This window comes from Oncorhynchus keta, chromosome 6 (assembly GCF_023373465.1).
Source record: "Oncorhynchus keta strain PuntledgeMale-10-30-2019 chromosome 6, Oket_V2, whole genome shotgun sequence".
Lineage (NCBI taxonomy): Eukaryota > Metazoa > Chordata > Actinopteri > Salmoniformes > Salmonidae > Oncorhynchus > Oncorhynchus keta.
The window spans coordinates 22,266,368-22,287,945 of record NC_068426.1 but is presented as its reverse complement, the minus strand read 5'-3'; the positions used below and the strand labels follow the sequence as shown (position 1 = coordinate 22,287,945).

General features: G+C 45.3%; 1 protein-coding gene and 1 long non-coding RNA gene across 17 annotated transcripts in view; one reads left to right on the top strand and one right to left on the bottom strand.

Annotated features, from left to right (window-relative positions):
• LOC118384852 (guanine nucleotide exchange factor VAV2-like) overlaps positions 1–21,578 on the top strand; it is a 250,935-nt gene that overhangs the window by 33,867 nt on the left and 195,490 nt on the right. The window lies entirely within an intron of this gene.
• Positions 10,713–13,755, bottom strand: LOC127930753 (uncharacterized). Its single transcript, XR_008139334.1, has 3 exons — positions 13,571–13,755; positions 12,697–12,772; positions 10,713–10,905 (listed from the first exon to the last, which is right to left on the bottom strand). It is a non-coding gene; the product is annotated as an uncharacterized LOC127930753 (long non-coding RNA).

The window sequence follows — 21,578 nt, the reverse complement described above, 5'->3', positions numbered from 1 at the left end:
GGTGAATAGGTCAGGGTTCCATAGCCGCAGGCAGAACAGTTGAAACTGGAGCAGCAGCACGTCCAGGTGGACTGGGGTCAGCAAGGAGTCATCAGGCCAGGTAGTCCTGAAGCATGTACCTAGGGCTCAGGTCCTCTGAGAGAAGAGATAAAATAGAGAAAGAGAGAGAGTTAGAGGGAGCATACCTAAATTCACACCAGACAGCGGATAAGACAGGAGAAATTCTCCAGATACAGATATATATAACAGACTGATCCTAGCCTCCCGAGACACAAACTACTGCACCATAAATACTGGAGACAGGAGGTGCCGCGAGACACTGTGGCCCCGTCCGACGATACCCCCGGACAGGGTCAACCAGGCAGGATATTACCCCACCCACTTTGCCGAAGCACAGCCACCACACCACTAGATGGATATCTTCAAACCACCAACTTACTACTCTGAGACAAGGCCGAGTATAGCCCACAAAGATCTCCCCCACAGCACAAACCTGAGGGGAGCGCCAACCCGGACAGCAACCCAGTCAGTGACTCAACCCAGTCAGTGATGCACCCCTCCTAGGAACGGCATGGAAGAGCACCAGTAAGCCAGTGACTCAGCCCCTGTAATAGGGTTAGGAGAGAGGCCCAGTGGAGAGAGGTGAACCGGCCAGGCAAAGAAAGCAAGGGCGGTTCGTTGCTCCAGTGCCTTTCCGTTCAACTTCACACCCCTGGGCCAGACTACACTCAATCATAGGACCTACTGAAGAGATGAGTCTCCAAAAGACTTAAAGGTCGAGACTGAATCTGTGTGTCTCTCACATGGATAGGCAGACCATTCCATAAAAATTGAACTCTATAGGAGAAAGCCCTGCCTCCAGCTGTTTGCTTAGAAATTCTAGGGACAGGAAGGAGGCCTGTGTTTTGTGACCGTAGCGTATGTGTAGGTATGTACGGCAGGACCAAATCGGAAAATAGGTAGAAGCAAGCCCTAGCCTTAACAGGAATCCAGTGTAAAGAGGCTATGATCCATTTTTTTGGGTTCTAGTCAAGATTCTATCAGTCGTGTTTAGCACTAACTGAAGTTTATTTAGTGCTTCATCCGGGTAGCCGGAAAGTAGAGCATTGCAGTAGTCTAATCTAGAAGTGTCAAAAGCAGGGATGAATTTTTCTGCATCATTTTTGGACAGAAAGTTTGACATTGTTGCAATGTTACATAGATGGAAAGAATCTTTCCTTGAAACAGTCTTGATATATTCGTCAAAAGAGAGATCGGGGCCCAGAGTAACGCAGAGGTCCTTCACAGTTTTGTTTGAGACTACTGTACAACCATCAAGATTAATAGTCAGATCCAACAGCAGATATCTTTGTTTCTTGGGACCTAGAACTAGCATCTCTGTTTTGTCCCAGTTTAAAAGTAAAACATTTGCCGGCATCCACTTCCTTATGTCTGAAACACAGGCTTCCAGGGTAGGCAATTTTGGGGCTTCACCCCGTTTCATCGAAATGTACAGCTGTGTGTCGTCCACATAGCAGGTAGCCGTGTTCTAAAACCTGCTTTGTTAAAATCCCCAGCTACAATAAATGGAGTCTCAGGATATATGGTTTCCAGTAGTCCAGTGAAGTTCCTTGAGGGCCGTCTTGGTGTCTGCTTGAGGGGGAATGTACACAGCTGTGACTATTTGACGAGAATTACCTTGGTAGGTAAAATGGCCGGCATTTGATTGTAAGGAATTCTAGGTCGGGTAAGCAGAAGGACTTGAGTTCCTGTATGCTGTTATGATTACACCATGAGTTGTTAATCATGACAAATACACCCCCGCCCTTCCTCTTCCCAGAGAGGTGTTTATCTCTGTTGGCACAATGCATGGAGAAGCCCGATGGCTCTCTGGAAGGTAACCCTTGCTCGAATTTCATCTATCTTGTTGTCAAGAGACTGGACATTTGCGAGTAATAGTAGGAGGCCGCTCTGTCTTCCCTTTCTGCGGCGCCGTTGTTTTGGGTCGGCTTCTGGAATTAGGTTCATTGTCCTGGGTGGTGGTCCGAACAGAGGATCCGCTTCGGGAAAGTCGTATTCCTGGTCGTAATGTTGGTAAGTTGACATCTCTCTTATATCCAATAGTTTTTCCCGGCTGTATGTAATAAGACTTAAGATTTCCTGCGGTAACAATGTCAGAAATAATACATAAAAAAACAAAATACTACATAGTTTTCTAAGAACTTGAAGCGAGGCGACCATCTCTGTCAGCGACATCTTCCTGGAATTTTGGTTGTGTCCCGGACAAAGTTCTAGTAGAGAAGAGGACGTTGAGCTGATAGGTATCTTGGTCCAGTTGGAGTAAAGAGTATCTGGGGCATGATCTCTACAAGAGCTCTCTCTCTGTCTCTCTCTCTCTGGTTCAAATAGTCCAGCTCTCTGGAGCGCGCACAGTAGTGTCTCAACTCATATTTCATTAATCTAGCTAATGCTTCCAATCCCAACGAGAGAGAGAGAGAGAGGAAGAGAGAGAGAGGAAGAGAGAGAGAGAGAGAGAGAGAGACAGACAGTCAGAGACCGACCCACCCAACCACCCACCCGCGGTTCCCATCCTAGTGAATGCTGTACTATATGTATCATCACTACTCGTTGCCTCTGACTTGAGGCTGAGGAGGAGGCAGCCATGCCCTGGTCTGTATGCTGGGTACCAAGGAGAGAGGGAGTCACGGCAGTGCACACAGCAATTTTAATTTGAATTGCCTAGATGTATCTTCCCCGTACAGTGTGACGACCCGATAAGTGGCCCTGATAGGTCCCTGAGCTTAAAGTGTGTTTGTTAAGGGCTGGCAGCAGGCAGATATGTTGGCAGGAGCTGTGAGAGAGAGAAAGGGGAACGGATTTACAGCAACACCGCTGAACCTCACCAAACACCCACACTGACTCACAGTCACAGCAGCACAATATTTACAGGCCTAGCGTATTCTTAGCTAGGTCTAATACTCACTCTGTAACTACCACAGAACAGCTCAGACCAGACCAATAGCCATCCTCTTTCCATATATTGCAACTCACACTCTTAGAAAAAAGGGTTATTTTTAGTACCAGGTAGAACCTGTTTAGGTTCCAGGCAGAACCCTTTTGGGTTCCATGTACAACCCTCTGTAGAAAGGGCTCTACATGCAACACAAAAGGGTTCTTCAAATGGTTCTCGTATGGGGACAGCTACTTTTTTTCTAATGCTGCGTTTAGATGGCACGAGGTAGACGGTAGACGGCAAACCAGATGCCATTGTTTTCAATGAGAGAACGACAGTAAATGCCATTGATGCTGGCTGTGAAGGCCCTCAGCCGCCACGGTAGATGGGACTTGCCGCCAGAGTTCAAATATTTTAACTTTTGCCATCTACCGTTGTGTTGTTTTCTACCAGATTTTGATTTGCACAGTTTGTTTACAGAAATCACCATAGCAACACATACCGTCGTGCTGACATGCTTTTGCCGTCACCGCCTTTCTCACTTTCTTGTCCCGCTATGCCGACTGGTATGACGGTTGTTGAGTCCCTCAGCTAAACGCAGCATTAGATAATGGATAATTGATAATGGCGCCAGAGTGGATGGCTGCCATTATACGGGCTCCTAAAATAGCCCAATAGGGCTATTTTGTGTGTTTTTTTTGCATTGTTTGTAACTTATTTTGTACCATCTCTTATGACAGAAAAGAGCTTCTGCATATCAGAACACCAATTAATCACCTCAAATTGGACTGTAGTGTCTTAACTCTTATTACTAATTGATATAATAAGAAAGACTCTCCATACAAGGAAGTGAACTGGAGCTTCACATTTACTAAAGCTAGTTAGTACAAGAATAATATAGAGCAAAGCTGTGCATGACCAAGATAGCTCTGTTCTTAAAGGGTACGTCAGTAATTAATAACAGAACATGACATGGACAAAGATTTTTTCTTTAATGAGTCCTTAGTCAAAGGATATACTCCCAGACTAGGCCCAAATCCTCGTCATTCGCATGAAGAAAAGACAGATACAGCAGATCCGGGTGTCTTGTGATAATTAGTTGGCGAGAGTTTAACCATCCATTCTATTGGCCAAGGTGCAATCCCTGAATATCCTGAATATCCCAGAATAAACAGGATGAGCTCCGTTCGAGACTATCCTACCAACGGGACATTAAAAACTGTAATATCTTATGTTTCACGGAGTTGTGGCGGAATGATGACATGGATAACATACAGGTGGTTGGGTTCTCCATGCATCGGCAGGATAGAACAGCTACGTCCGGTAAGAGGAGGGGTGGTGGTGTGTGTCTATTCATCAAAAACAGCTGGTGCGTGATGTCTAATATTAAGGAAGTCTCGAAGTATTGCCTGCCTAAGGTGGAGTACCTCGTGATAAGCTGTAGACCACACTAGCTACCAAGAGAGTTTTCATCTATATTTTTGTTGCCGTCTATTTACCACCACAAACTAAGACCACACTCAACGAACTGTATAAGGCTATAAGGAAACAAGAAAATGCTCATCCAGAAGCGGTGCTCCTAGTGGTTGGGGACTTGAATGCAGGCAAACTTATATCTGTATCTGTTTGAACTATGATGAACACTCTGTGGGAAGGGGAGCCATTTATGAATGTGTTATTCAATGCGTTTCTCTGGTCTATAGTAGTAAAGGCCAAATTCAATATTATATCAATCGGTACTGTGACAAATTAAATTTGATTTGAGAATAGACTAACTTCTCCACACATTTAAATTAGAGTTACAACTGCTGTAATTACCACTAGGCTTACTAACTATGTTGGCAGCATGAGCATCTGCCTTCACTCTACAACAGCCACCTAAATCATGTCAAATTCTCATCCAATCAACACTGAACTTGAGATAGTAGGGAGTTTTTGCCTGACAGTCAACTTCAAAGCTGCACCCTTTAATAGTGGCAAAGTGGATCCATCTGACTGCACAGTCAGCTAGCCCAGAACAAACTGTCAAAATAATGGTAAAATGTGCAGCCTCATTTTGCTCTAGATCTTCAACCCAGCCACAGACCTCCCCTAATTAAACATTCAAACCCAGAGATTTCAAGTATTCAGTAAGCATGTTGCCTGCCCCGACTTTCCCTCTCAAGTTAAGGGTGCCAAGCTAATAATTTAATGATTATCTGTCTCCCTATCCATCTCTTTACTTAGAGATTCCAGATATGGAGTGGGCTAGGCCTCCTCCATCCTCGCCATCAGAGCAGTAAGTGCAGGGTGCCATGACGGGCTGAGATAAGAGTCAGTGCATGTCACAGAGCACAAACTTCATCATTAACTTTTCCCACCTCCTTCATACCCTCCACTCTCTCCATCTCATCTGTACATCTCTGTGTATCATCCTGTTTGTCCCGCTTGCGTTCTCTCACTCTTCCACTCTTGCTCTCTCTTTCCTTGTCGTCCTCTCTCAATCCATCTCGCCTTATCTTGAAGTGTCTCCCTCCCGCTTCCTCTCATTCTCGCTCTGAGTTAAAGCCAGCCCTTTCCCTCATTCTCTATTCAGTTAGAGTAGAGATAATGACTGTTGAGACACTATAGTAATAGACGTTTCTCTACCATTCTTCCTTCTCTCCATTCAGGAGAGAGCTTATCGCCATGCAGTCAGTCAGGCAAACACATTATCAAATACAAAGAGAAACTAGAATTGAATAGTTGACTTTTGGGACATACCGGTATAAAGTTTAATTTCCTTTGAAAACACCGTGATTGCCATTCTGTTTTGTAATGTGCTGATGTTCAACAGGCATCATTTCACCCTGGAGTTGCAGCACTGCCCAGTCAGAATAATAGCTGCAAGCCCCAAGTGGGTGATGATGAATGCAAACAAATTGATATTCCTTGTTTTTCCTGCTCTCTCTCCTTTTTATCATGCCAAAAGAATAACAATTCAATATTACAAATGTACTTAATTAACCACTATAATAAGCACTTAACTATCTGTTATTCGAGGTTTAACGAACCTTGGCAGGGAGCCCAAAAAGTGGAACAAAAGTGAGCTGACGCATAAATTATCTCCACTTTCACTCATCTCCCTCATTGGCGTGTGAAGAGGGGTGATTGAGATGAGAGGGAGGGGGATGAGATGAGAGGGAGAGGGACGAGAGGGAGAGGGAGAGGGATGAGATGAGAGGGAGAGGGATGAGATGAGAGGGAGAGGGATGAGATGAGAGGGATGAGATGAGAGGGATGAGATGTGAGATGAGATGAGAGGGGTGAGAGGGTTGAGATGAGAGGGGTTAGATGAGGGAGAGGGATGTGATGAGAGGGAGAGGGGAGAGGGATGAGATGAGAGGGAGAGGGGTGAGGGGAGAGGGTTGAGATGGGAGGGGTGAGATGAGATGAGGGAGAGGGGTGAGATGAGAGGTGAGAGGGATGAGATGAGAGAGGGATGAGAGCGAGAGGGATGAGATGAGAGGGGTGAGGACAGGCCACGTGTTTGATGACAGCCATGTGCTTCTCCATGTTGCCGATGATTGAGGGTTCATTGGGATGGTTAATTTGCAGACGAACAGTGGGACGTCCCTGAGCGATGGCGTTTGGATGAGTGCTTTAGTGTCGAGCAGAAAAACGACCAGCGAGTTCTGCAGAGGAGGAGAAAGCTCGTTATCTATCTGTCATTGGATGATATCCCTTACACGCAATTAGCATTTCACAGCATTTCACTAGAGATATGCTCCGAAAGCTGTTCATGTTGTTGTGAGGATTTTGCTCCCGATTTATGATCTAAAAAGCCTGCAACCCCTTAACTCCCTGGTGTATATTGTTTCATAAGGACATTACATAACACCCTGTACATTTCTCGTCATTTCTACATTTCTATGACCATTGTGTCTGTTTATGCCTCCCATTTGCAACATAAATGCTGTACCAAAGCAGGGTAATCATGTAACTGTGTGGTCTTGGTCCATGCATTATCCTCCTGCTGCTTTGCCCTCAGGACACACACATACATTAAGATCTGTGTGAGCGATGTGGGGGCACAGCAATTAAAACTGATATTATAATGCAGCGCACTTATTAAAGGTTCAATGCAACCAAAACATCTCAATATCAAATCATTTCTGGGTATTTTTACCGCCTTGTGATGTCACCAGGTAGGTCAAAACTTCCTCCCACTAAAACAGGCTGACACTTCAGGTGGTCTTTTCAAACAGCTCTGACACCAGAAAGGCATTATCATCATTTTCACAATTTCACAGTATTATTCCAACCTCACAGTGTGGAAATATACACCGAGTGTACAAAACATTAGGAACACCTGCTCTTTCCATGACAGACTGACCAGGTGAGTCCGGGGGGAAGGCTATGATCCCTTGTTGATGTCACCTGTTAAATCCACCAATCAGTGTAGATGAAGGGGAGGAGACAAGGTTCATCATTAAAAGTCTACGCCGTTGGGGGAGGGTCTAAAATTGCACGTGGAATTGTTTTAAGATGGTCATACCATGGATCATTGAGCTATTTGATTTTGAATTTTAGGACCCCTGTAGGTATCAACAAAATACAAAATGATTGATATAATATTGAATTTGGCCTTTACTACTATAGACCAGAGAAACGCATTGAATAACACATTCATAAATGGCTCCCCTTCCCACAGAGTGTTCATCATAGTTCAAACCGCTCGGACTCTACAGACGAACACAGTTGCAGCTCTGCCACCTTTTAGCGCAGGTGTGGAAGTGTGACACCGGCGGATGTGGGGGATTGAGACGTATCCAATGTAGAGAAAATGTTACATCTCTCTCTTAAACTGACGGATCTTGATGGGGATGTTTTTATTATGTTACCGTGCGTCAATTGACTCTAGGGGGCAAAGGCGGGGAAACTCAATATTATGAAGGTGTTTCTAATGGTTTTACACTCAGTCTATATAAAACACAGGTAAATCACGTTTTTGACTGCACTGGGCCTTTAACAACCACATCAGCTAACTGCTATTGTCCTTCTGTTACACAGAGTCAGAGCCAACAACTTTTATTATGGTTAAGTTAGAAGCCTCTTTCTGTCTGGCAATTTTCTATGTAGTGACAGCCGGCCTAGTCATAGCATCACACGGTTTGAATGTCAGGCCTGATCTCGGTGCAGTGTTAAAATTTCCCCTCGGGCCATGCTACATTAAAACATATAGTCAGAATTGACCCTAGAGCTGTATCTAAGCATGCAATATTGGATATCATAGTTGAGGCATAAACATATCGAGTACAGCGGTAGGGTTGATACACTGGATGTGGAGGATGGGGGTGGTTGTATTGTGGTGCGGTGTTTTGGTATTGCTGCTAGTGGAATAGTCCAAGTCTAAGAGATCCTATCGAAAAGATGACTTCCCTTCCATTTTTTTCAGTGAGTCAGCAATAGATGTCTGCTTTGATATGGCTTAATGGGCTGTTTGTCTCTGGTTTCTGCTGTCACGCCACCCTCCCTACAGAGAAATATGGAAATTCAATACACTCTGTTCTGAGCAGGAAGTGGAATAAGCCATGTGAAGATAAGATAAGTAATACGTCCACATGAAAGAGAAGGTGTGTCTCTTCATTCAGCAGCTAGAGGGAGGGAGGGAGGGAGGGAGGGAGGGAGGGAGGGAGGGAAGGAAGGAAGGAAGGAAGGAAGGAGGGAGGGAGGGAGGGAGGGAGGGAGGGAAGGAAGGAAGGAAGGAAGGAAGGAAGGAAGGAAGGAAGGAAGGAGGGAGGGAGGGAAAGAGGGAAGGAAGGAAGGAAGGAAGGAAGGAAGGAAGGAGGGAGGGAGGGAAAGAGGGAAGGAAGGAAGGAAGGAAGGAAGGAGGGAGGGAGGGAGGGAGGGAGGGAGGGGGGAGGGAGGGAGGGAGGGAGGGAGGGAAAAGAACAGAAAAATGATATGATATCTGTGGAGTGTGTGAGACTCAGGCATGCTGAGAAGAGTGCTAAATCATGCTGGCTGTGGGATGAGGAGAGCAGAGCATGGTTGAGATGGTTTTTGGACATTTGCTGCACTCCCTGTTCCACATCAGAGGAAATATTCAGATTCAACTTTACCGACTCCGTAGCATAACATTTTTATAGGCTCCCATGAGAGAAGATCCTCCAAGACACACATAAGGCAATACTCCAGGTCAATTGCGCTGAGATTTAGTCCAAACTCCTCTGGCTTGTGTATTGGCTGTGGTGGGAAATATTAATATGATGTATTTGTTTGTTTGACAATGGTTTGTAATTTCCATAACTCTCACCTCTCCTCCACTATTTCAGTGTTCATACTGTAACACTATTCATATCCTCTCTTAGCTACAGATAGACAACAGACTGTGGTCTGATTGCTCTCCAGTTGTGACAGGCAGATATAAATACAGCAATTGTCCAGCTACCGTGTGTCAAAACTGATCAAATATTCCATTCAGCTCTACAGCAGCCTCTCTGTATTATAACGGAGTGCACCTAATCCACGTCCAAATACAGTAACATAGTGTTACATTCTCAATCCCCACTCTCTCACTGTCGTCCAAATGATGACTTTATCCTGCGTCTGACAAGCGGTTAAGGTCCGGGACAGGCCTAGCAGCTTGTGAACAGGGACGTAGAGCTATAGCCTCCAGATATCTGTGTAGGCTAGGACTCCTGGCACGGAATAGAGCAACACTTCTTCAGATCAACTGATCAAAACAGCTCACCTCCAACTTTGGCAACTCCCTTTTACTGGTGTATTTTATGGAACAAAAAATTGAAGTGAACTTTGATATTTCTGCAACTCAGGTTTCAGACTCGACTGTGGCTACTGCTGTTCTCAGTGTACCTCCTGTCATTACTTTCCCAGACGGGACTGTACCTGGTCTTTTGTGGTTAGACTTCACCCCAGAGTGCAGTGTTTTCACTGGGATCTGCAACTTCCTCATTTCTATACCTGCTCTTACAGTAACAATAAAGCTGGGCTTGGGGACGAAGGTTACAGTGCATTACTCTTATTGGCACACAGCGTGGACCTAAATCTGCCTCGTATAGTCTTACAACATGTTGAGCCAGAGACATTTGCTTCTACGATGACTGGTGACTGGTATTCTGGCCTGGGACAAGATGATGTCACTGGGTGGAGCCCTAAATTACATTTAGGGAGAGGAGAGTTCACTTGGAACCAGGAGACTGCCCTTGGGTAAACTTTTGGGTGAAATCCTCCTCTCTTTCTCTCTCCTATCAATTCTCTCTGTCTGACACACACCCTCTACAATGTAATATTGGAGGACATGGAAGTCTGACATGGTTTAGTGGTTTTGGAAATGGACTGCTGAATGAGGAAATCCCCATATGTGATTACTGGTAACTGCTGTATGCATTATGGGAATGATCAAATCTGTTCACATGTAACACATGTCGTAAACATAACTCAAGGACACTGATCATGATGATGATGACTGATTATATAATTAATCATTGTCCTTCCGGACAAGCTGAATGACTTTACAAACTCATGTTTTGCATGAATTGTGTTAACATTGAGTCTAAATAAGCTGTATCCTGAGGCCCCTCGATCTATCCCTGCTTCTCCTATGCTCTGTGTTTCGAGTAGAACTCTGATCTCTGCCACACACACACACACACACACACACACACACACGCACGCACGCACGCACGCACGCACGCACGCACGCACGCACACACACACAAATAAATACCGTCGGCCTGGCTTGCATGAGTAGGAGAGTTGCCATATGTGAAGGGTGGGATGGAGGGATAGATGGAAGATGATGCTTGGGCAGAGTGATGAAAGCCAGGTGGCATGCTTCACACTCCAACCACCACCCACCCGTTCACATTGATGACCCGGCTGTACCATCCACTAACAATACAACACTGGTGACCTGGCTCTACCATCCACTAACAATACAACACTGGTGACCTGGCTCTACCATCCACTAACAATACAACACTGGTGACCTGGCTGTACCATCCACTAACAATACAACACTGGTGACCTGGCTCTACCATCCACTAACAATACAACACTGGTGACCTGGCTGTACCATCCACTAACAATACAACACTGGTGACCTGGCTGTACCATCCACTAACAATACCACACTGGTGACCTGGCTCTACCATCCACTAACAATACAACACTGGTGACCTGGCTGTACCATCCACTAACAATACAACACTGGTGACCTGGCTGTACCATCCACTAACAATACCACACTGGTGACCTGGCTGTACCATCCACTAACAATACCACACTGGTGACCTGGCTGGACCATCCACTAACAATACAACACTGGTGACCTGGCTGTACCATCTACTAACAATACAACACTGGTGACCTGGCTCTACCATCCACTAACAATACAACACTGGTGACCTGGCTGTACCATCTACTAACAATACAACACTGGTGACCTGGCTGGACCATCCACTAACAATACCACACTGGTGACCCGGCTGTACCATCTACTAACAATACAACACTGGTGACCTGGCTGTACCATCCACTAACAATACCACACTGGTGACCTGGCTGTACCATCTACTAACAATACAACACTGGTGACCTGGCTGGACCATCCACTAACAATACCACACTGGTGACCTGGCTGTACCATCCACTAACAATACAACACTGGTGACCTGGCTGTACCATCCACTAACAATACAACACTGGTGACCTGGACCTAGCTGTACCATCCACTAACAATACAACACTGGACCATCCACTAACAATACAACACTGGTGACCTGGCTCTACCATCCACTAACAATACAACACTGGTGACCTGGCTGGGCTATCCACTAACAATACAACACTGGTGACCTGGCTGGACCATCCACTAACAATACCACACTGGTGACCTGGCTGTACCATCTACTAACAATACAACACTGGTGACCTGGCTGTACCATCTACTAACAATACCACACTGGTGACCCGGCTGTACCATCTACTAACAATACAACACTGGTGACCTGGCTCTACCATCCACTAACAATACAACACTGGTGACCTGGCTGGACCATCCACTAACAATACCACACTGGTGACCTGGCTGTACCATCCACTAACAATACCACACTGGTGACCTGGCTGGACCATCCACTAACAATACAACACTGGTGACCTGGCTGGACCATCCACTAACAATACCACACTGGTGACCTGGCTGGACCATCCACTAACAATACAACACTGGTGACCTGGCTCTACCATCCACTAACAATACCACACTGGTGACCTGGCTCTACCATCCACTGGTGAACAATACTAACACTGGTGACCTGGCTGTACCATCCACTAACAATACAACACTGGTGACCTGGCTCTACCATCCACTAACAATACAACACTGGTGACCTGGCTGGACCATCTACTAACAATACAACACTGGTGACCTGGCTGTACCATCCACTAACAATACCACACTGGTGACCTGGCACTAACAATACCATCCACTAACAATACAACACTGGTGACCTGGCTGTACCATCCACTAACAATACCACACTGGTGACCTGGCTGGACCATCCACTAACAATACCACACTGGTGACCTGGCTGTACCATCCACTAACAATACCACACTGGTGACCTGGCTGTACCATCCACTAACAATACAACACTGGTGACCTGGCTGGGCCATCCACTAACAATACCACACTGGTGACCTGGCTGTACCATCCACTAACAATACAACACTGGTGACCTGGCTGTACCATCCACTAACAATACAACACTGGTGACCTGGCTCTACCATCCACTAACAATACAACACTGGTGACCTGGCTCTACCATCCACTAACAATACAACACTGGTGACCTGGCTGTACCATCCACTAACAATACAACACTGGTGACCTGGCTGTACCATCCACTAACAATACAACACTGGTGACCTGGCTGGGCCATCCACTAACAATACAACACTGGTGACCTGGCTCTACCATCCACTAACAATACAACACTGGTGACCTGGCTGTACCATCCACTAACAATACAACACTGGTGACCTGGCTGTACCATCCACTAACAATACAACACTGGTGACCTGGCTGGGCTATCCACTAACAATACCACACTGGTGACCTGGCTGGACCATCCACTAACAATACAACACTGGTGACCTGGCTGTACCATCCACTAACAATACAACACTGGTGACCTGGCTCTACCATCCACTAACAATACCACACTGGTGACCTGGCTGTACCATCCACTAACAATACAACACTGGTGACCTGGCTGGACCATCCACTAACAATACAACACTGGTGACCTGGCTGGACCATCCACTAACAATACAACACTGGTGACCTGGCTGGACCATCCACTAACAATACCACACTGGTGACCTGGCTGGACCATCCACTAACAATACCACACTGGTGACCTGGCTGGACCATCCACTAACAATACCACACTGGTGACCCGGCTGTACCATCCACTAACAATACCACACTGGTGACCTGGCTGGACCATCCACTAACAATACCACACTGGTGACCTGGCTGGGCCATCCACTAACAATACCACACTGGTGACCTGGCTGGACCATCCACTAACAATACCACACTGGTGACCTGGCTGTACCATCCACTAACAATACAACACTGGTGACCTGGCTCTACCATCCACTAACAATACCACACTGGTGACCTGGCTGGGCCATCCACTAACAATACCACACTGGTGACCTGGCTGGACCATCCACTAACAATACCACACTGGTGACCTGGCTGGACCATCCACTAACAATACCACACTGGTGACCTGGCTGGACCATCCACTAACAATACCACACTGGTGACCTGGCTGGACCATCCACTAACAATACCACACTGGTGACCTGGCTGGGCTATCCACTAACAATACCACACTGGTGACCTGGCTGGACCATCCACTAACAATACCACACTGGTAACCTGGCTCTACCATCCACTAAAGAATCTAAAACAAAAATTGCATGACATAAGTATTTGATCACCTACCAACCAGTAAGAATTCCGGCTCTCACAGACCAGTTAGTTTTTCTTTAAGGATCCCTCCTGTTCTCCACTTATTACCTGTATTAACTGTACCTGTTTGAACTTGTTACCTGTATAAAAGACACCTGTCCACACACTCAATCAAACAGACTCCAACCTTTCAACAATGGCCAAGACCAGAAGGCTGTGTAAGAACATCAGGGATAGAATTGTAGACCTGCACAAGGCTGGGATGGGCTACAGAACAATAGGCAAGCAGCTTGGTGAGAAGGCAACAACTGTTGGCGCAATTATTAGAAAATGGAAGAAGTTCAAGATGACGGTCAATCACCCTCGGTCTGGGGCTCCATGCAAGATCTCACCTCGTGGGGAATCAATGATCATGAGGAAGGTGAGGGATCAGCCCAGAACTACACGGCAGGACCTGGTCAATGACTTGAAGAGAGCTGGGACCACAGTCTCAAGGAAAACCATTAGTAACACACTACGCCGCCATGGATTAAAATCCTGCAGCGCACGCAAGGTCCCCCTGCTCAGGCCAGCGCATGCCCAGGCCCGTCTGACGTTTACCAATGACCATCTGGATGATCCAGAGGAGGAATGGGTGAAGGTCATATGGTCAGATGAGACAAAAATAGAGCTTTTTGGTCTAAACTCCACTCGCCGTGTTTGGAGGAAGAAGAAGGATGAGTACAACCCCAAGAACACCATCCCAACCGTGAAGCATGGAGGTGGAAACATCATTCTTTGGGGATGCTTTTCTGCAAAGGGGACAGGAATGACTGCATCGTATTGAGGGTAGGATGGATAGGGCCATGTATCGCGAGATCTTGGCTAACAACCTCCTTCCCTCAGTAAGAGCATTGAAGATGGGTCGTGGCTGGGTCTTCCAGCATGACAATGACCCGAATCACACAGCCAGGGCAACGAAGGAGTGGCTCCGTAAGAAGCATCTCAAGGTCCTGGAGTGGCTTAGCCAGTCTCCAGACCTGAACCCAATAGAAAATCTTTGGAGGGAGCTGAAAGTCCATATTGCCCAGCGACAGCCCCGAAACCTGAAGGATCTGGAGAAGGTTTGTATGGAGGAGTGGGCCAAAATCCCTGCTGCAGTGTGTGCAAACCCGGTCAAGAACTACAGGAAACGTATGATCTCTGTAATTGCAAACAAAGGTTTCTGTACCAAATATTAAGTTCTGCTTTTCTGATGTATCAAATACTTATGTCATACAATAAAATGCAAATGAATTACTTAAAAATCATACAATGTGATTTTCTGGATTTTTGTTTTAGATTCCGTCTCTCACAGTTGAAGTATACCTATGATAAAAATTACAGACCTCTACATGCTTTGTAAGTAGGCAGTAAATCGGCAGTGTATCAAATACTTGTTCTCCCCACTGTGTGTCGATACGATATGTATTGCGATTCTCACAATTCTATATGTATTGCAATTGTGATATGATGATCCAAACATATTGTTTGTTTTTTGTCTGCTGCGGAGAGACAAGAGAAAGTATTAGAAAATTAATTTTGATCAGACATGGAAATAAAAATACTGATAACATGTTGTTTCACTACAAAAAAAAGATATAGAACAAGCTATAGGATGAAAAATCCCTGAGTTTTGGCACAGGTACAGCCGACTAACGCTAGTTAACGCCATTTTATTTTTTTTGCAAATCGGTACTTGCAATATGGAACTATCACCCCCCCCCCCTAGCACTACTCATTTCCAGGAAATACAAGTCATAAAGTAATTTAGCTGTAAACTGTATTAACACAACTAATATCTCATTCCCCGTGGCAGATTATGTCACGTTTTTCCTCCTTTTTCTCCCGTTCTGTGGAGCTTGTTCCTCTTCCCGCCCGTTAGTATTTCAGCTCTCAGTTATTAAGCGGCTTAGTCCCTGTGATCCCCCCCCGTGGGCATGTTGGAAAGTAGGCTAAATCCAGAGTGGTAGCTTTTTCTTTCCTATTTTGAACGAGACGCCGGAGCCAGTGGCCAGCTGATATGAGTGGAATGATAAACAGGGAAGCCATCTCTGTCTGTCCCCTTGAACCCATCTCTGTCTAAGCCATACACCTCAGCCTGTTGGGATGGTCTGACTGTAGCAGGTCTGTTCACTTCTCACTGAAAACCAATCTCTGTTCTGGCCCTCAGACTGTGGTGGAAAACCAACCCAGACTTATGTTGAAAACCAACTTGATGAATTATTTATGTGGTAGGGAATGCCTGCAATGCTTTCTTGTGGCAAAGTTTAGTACCCGCGCGTCTCTGATCCGATAACAAGCATGCCGATGTCCCGCACCTTGTATGCCTAAGTCTGACAGACTTTACCATGCACTTCAAGGGGAAACAGGAATCTTAAATGAGCCCTCACATAAAAGCAGCCACACACACACACACACACCCTTACTGTCTGTGTGTGACTGACTGGGACTGTGATTTCGACAGAGGTGCCTTCATGTGGCCTTTCTCAGGCTGAGCAGTGGAGGGCTGGACTGGCACCAGGTGCTGGATGGCTGGCTGATGAAAGCCCCAGCTCTTCCTGGCTCGGGCCCATCTCTCTGATGCTTCTCCCTCCCTCTTCTCCCTGCTCCCCTTCTGGAGGATCACTGGCAGACTGCACGTTTGATCCTGCAAAGATTTTGTTCACTGCCATATCCGCCTGACAAAGCTCTCTCTCTCCGTCTCTCTCTCTCTCTCTCTGTCTCGCCGTCCCTTTCTCTCTGTCTCTTTCCCTCTGTCTTTTTCTCTCAGATAAGAGAGATAAGCCTCTTTCTGCTATCTCTTCTTTGGTACAGCAGACATTGCTGTAGTCTACCTGGGTCTCTTTGATATTACAAGAGGGGTGGCGGTGTCATAGATATCTGAGAAGTTAATTCAGTTATCTTTGGGAGGTGCCCAAGGATCCCACACGGATAAGTGTGGATCATTTATGACTGTTTCTTCAATTTATATGAGAGTTATAAACTGCAAGTGGATATAATGCATGCAATGACTAGAGGTGTTTAAAAATGTACAGACAGACGACACCCCTAAACACACGCACACATACACATTCAACACTCAACCGTCATTCATTCTGGGTGGGCCAGTGCCAAAAAGCTTTCCGATATAATTGTCAGGGAAGTGTAAACAGGAAGCGTGCTCCTTGCACAGCGCTGTCAGCCCCCACCAAGGAATGTGAAGCACGTACAGAAAAATAAATGTTATTCTAGACCTGAGACTCAACGTGATGAGACAGTTGACACAACACACTGGCATTTAGTTGGGTCGTGGAAGTGTTGATGAACAGGTTTTACTTAGGCAACTTTCCCACTGCACGACAAGAAGTCAAAGCTGGCCAGAAGCAGGGACACCCAAACATAAAATCGATCTCCTCAACTAAAAGTCACTTAATTTGTTTATGGTCAGCTCTAAACAACTTAAGATTCCAGTTAGCGATGTATCAGCGTGATGACCCTTCATCAGCTCTTGCTCATCACAGACAGATGGCTATGCCAAAAACATTCAGCTCATTGCTCATTTGGCCTTTCTAGTTTGACGAGCATTCAGTATAGGTATGCCCAGACAGCTCCAAATCTGCAACCATAGGCAACAACATTGAGGTTTAGGTTTAGAGTTGGGATAAGGTCGGTTGTCCAATAAAAAACTAATAGTGTAGATACTACTCTAAGAAAACTAGTAGTCCAAACCTAATGTCTCTATCATCATCCGTTCAACAGTTAGAGTTGTTACCCTTGTAGCATGGCCAAGATTAACCTGATGAAATCAATGGAGGCCAGAGATGTACAGTGAGGGAAAAAGTATTTGATCCCCTGCTGATTTTGTACGTTTGCCCACTGACAAAGAAATGATCAGTCTATACTTTTAATGGTAGGCTTTTTTGAACTGTGAGAGACAGAATAACAACCACAAAATCCAGAAAAACGCATGTCAAAAATGTTATAAATGTATTTTCATTTTAATGAGGGAAATAAGTATTGGACCCCCTCTCAATCAGAAAGATTTTTGGCTCCCAGGTGTCTTTTATACAGGTAACGAGCTGAGATTAGGAGCACACTCTTAAAGGGAGTGCTCCTAATCTCAGTTTGTTACCTGTATAAAAGACACCTGTCCACAGAAGCAATCAATCAGATTCCAAACTCTCCACCATGGCTAAGACCAAAGAGCTCTCCAAGGATGTCAGGGACAAGATTGTAAACCTACACAAGGCTGGAATGGGCTACAAGACCATCGCCAAGCAGCTTGGTGAGAAGGTGACAACAGTTGGTGCGATTATTTTCAAATGGAAGAAACACAAAAGAACTCTCAATCTCCCTTGGCCTGGGGCTCCATGCAAGAACTACACGGGAGGATCTTGCCAATGATTTCACAGCAGCTGGGATCACAGTCACCAAGAAAACAATTGGTAACACACTACGCCGTGAAGGACTGAAATCCTGCAGTGCCCGCAAGTGTAACGGATGTGAAATGGCGAGCTTAGTTAGCGGTGACGTCACTTGCTCTGAGACCTTGAAGTAGTGGTTCCCCTTGGTTCCCCGCGGCTTTTGTGGAGCGATGGGTAACGATGCTTCGTGGGTGACTGTTGTTGATGTGTGCAGAGGGTCCCTGGTTCGTGCCCGGGTATGGGCGAGGGGACGGTCTAAAGTTATACTGTTATACAAGGTCCCCCAGCTCAAGAAAGCACATATACATGCCCGTCTGAAGTTTGCCAATGAACATCTGAATGATTCAGAGGACAACTGGGTGAAAGTGTTGTGGTCAGATGAGAACAAAATGTAGCTCTTTGGCATCAACTCAACTCGCCGTGTTTGGAGGAGAAGGAATGCTGCCTATGACCCCAAGAACACCATCCCCACCGTCAAACATGGAGGTGGAAACATAATAACCTCACCGCATCAAAGGGACGATGGACGGGGCCATGTACCGTCAAATCTTGGATGAAAACCTCCTTCCCTCAGCCAGGGCATTGAAAATGGGTCGTGTATGGGTATTCCAGCATGACAATGACCCAAAACACACGGCCAAGGCAACAAAGGAGTGGCTCAAGAAGAAGCACATTAAGGTCCTGGAGTGGCCTAGCCAGTCCTTAATCCCATAGAAAATCCGTGGAGGGAGCTGCAGGTTCGAGTTGCCAAACGTCAGCCTCGAAACCTTAATGACTTCGAGATCTGCAAAGAGGAGTGGGACAAAATCCCTCCTGAGATGTGTGCAAACCTGGTGGCCAACTACAAGAAACGTCTGACCTCTGTGATTGCCAACAAGGGTACTAAGTCATGTTTTGCAGAGGGGTCAAATTTCCCTCAATAAAATGCAAATCAATTTATAACATTTTGGATTTTTGTGGTTGTTATTCTGTCTCTCACTGTTCAAATAAACCAACCATTAAAATTATAGATTGATCATTTCTTTGTCAATGGGCAAACGTACAAAATCAGCAGGGGATCAAATACTTTTTTCCCTCACTGTATATTAATAAGTGAATCAAAGACGTCGTTCCCACAGTGACCTACCTGCATATCCCAATCAAAAGCCATGGATTACAGACAACATCCGCACTGAGCTAAAGGCTAGAGCCACCACTTTCAAGGAGCGGGACACTAATCCAGACGCTTAGATAAAATCCCACTAAGACCTCCAACGAGCCATCAAACAGGAAAAGCATCAATACAGGTCTAATATAAAATTGTACTACTCTGACTCTTGCCAGATATATTATGCATTACAAAGGGAAGCCCAGCCACAAGCTACCCAATGAGTCGAGCTTACCAGACGAGTTAAATGCATTCTATGCTTGCTTCGAGACAGGCAACACTAAACCATGCATGAGAGCACCAGCAGTTCCAGACAACAGTGTGATTTCACTCTCCAGTAACCGATGTGAGTAAGACCTTTAAACAGGTTAACATTCACAAGGCCGCGGGACAGACCGATTACCAGCATGCCAGCATGCGCTGACCAGCTGGTGGGTGTCTTCACTGACATTTCCAACCTCTCCCTGATCCAGTCTGTAATACCTACATGTTTCATGCAGATACGGAGACTTGATTACACACAGGTGGATTGAATTTATCATCATTAGTCATTTAGGTCAACATTGGATCATTCAGAGATCCTCACTGAACTTCTGGAGAGAGTTTGCTGCACTGAAAGTAAAGGGGCTGAATCATTTTGCACGCCCAATCTTTCAGTTTTTGATTTGTTAAAAAAGTTTGAAATATCCAATAAATGTTGTTCCACTTCATGATTGTGTCCCACTTGTTGTTGATTCTTCACAAAAATTTGAATTTAGCTTGTGTGATGTTCATTTAGCTTTTCTGCGATCTGCGGAAACAACTTTGTGGACGACCACCACAACATGTCAAATTCTCAGACGTCGCTGGCAGAAAGCGCCACCTCTCTGTCAACAGAGCTTGCTGCTTATTATCGGATGTATTAGGTTACGAAATCTGAGTTTTTGGATAGAATGTTAACGATTTGCTAGAGAAAGACACCACTGAATGATTCAGATCATGAAGAATCATATTTGTCCTGGGAAAATATATTTTATAATGTGAGGAAGTGACATTTCATCACCAAAGCACATTGTCACCCACCCTGGGCAGAGTGGGTGGACACCCTAGATAAGGCAATACATTCACATAAAATGGGTACTTCTCCTTTTCAAAAGCCTGTGCAATTTATCCACCACTGTTCTTTACATACCTCCAATGGATGATAATGAAATTGTTTCTCACAATAGATCATAACCATCAAATCATTTCCTCTATAAATTGTCTGTTTGGTGTATAGTGTAGCAGAGCTGCCCGGATAGCTTCCTGACTGATTGAATTATTGTTTACCCGGGTAGAGACAAGAAGGGTAGGCAAGCAGGGAGAGGGCTGATTAAAGGCCCCAGAGGCTGATGGGTAATTAACAGCCTGTTCTCCATGTTAATAGCATTCGTCACCTCCCAGGTAATCTCAGAAATCATACCAGCTGTACTCCAATACATTCCTTTACACCCCAAGCCAACTACGCCATAAGCCCCCTCCAAGGCTTTAATACGGTTATTTTATGTGATTATCATTATATTCCCATGCTCTTTCATAGATAAGGTTTTGATATAGAAATTAATTCATAGAAAGATGGTTATGTTATTGGTTTCATTTCAGGTATAATGAGTCCAATGGGATGAGACTTGGGTGACCTACACTCATCGAACAAAGGTGCTATCTAGAACCTAAACGGGTTCTTCGGCTTTTCCCAGAGGAGAACCCTTTAAAGAACCCGTTTTGGTTCCAGGTAGGGCTCTTTGGGGTTCCATGTAGAACCCTTATCACAGAAGGGTTATCCTATGGGGATAGCTGAAGAACCAATTTGGAACATTTTTTCTGAGTGTATGCTCTCCATGTTCTAAAAGCATTTTAATAATGTAGGTTTAAATTAAATTATAATCTCAGAAATGGACTGACTTCAGAAAGTATTCATAGCCCCTTCCACATTTTGTTGTGTGACAGCCTGAATTCAACATGGATGAAATAGATTTTTCCCCCACCCATCTACACACGAAACCACATAATGACAAAGTGAAAAGCTGTTTAAATTTTCGTTATCAAATGTATTGTAAATTAAATACAGAAATATCTCATTTG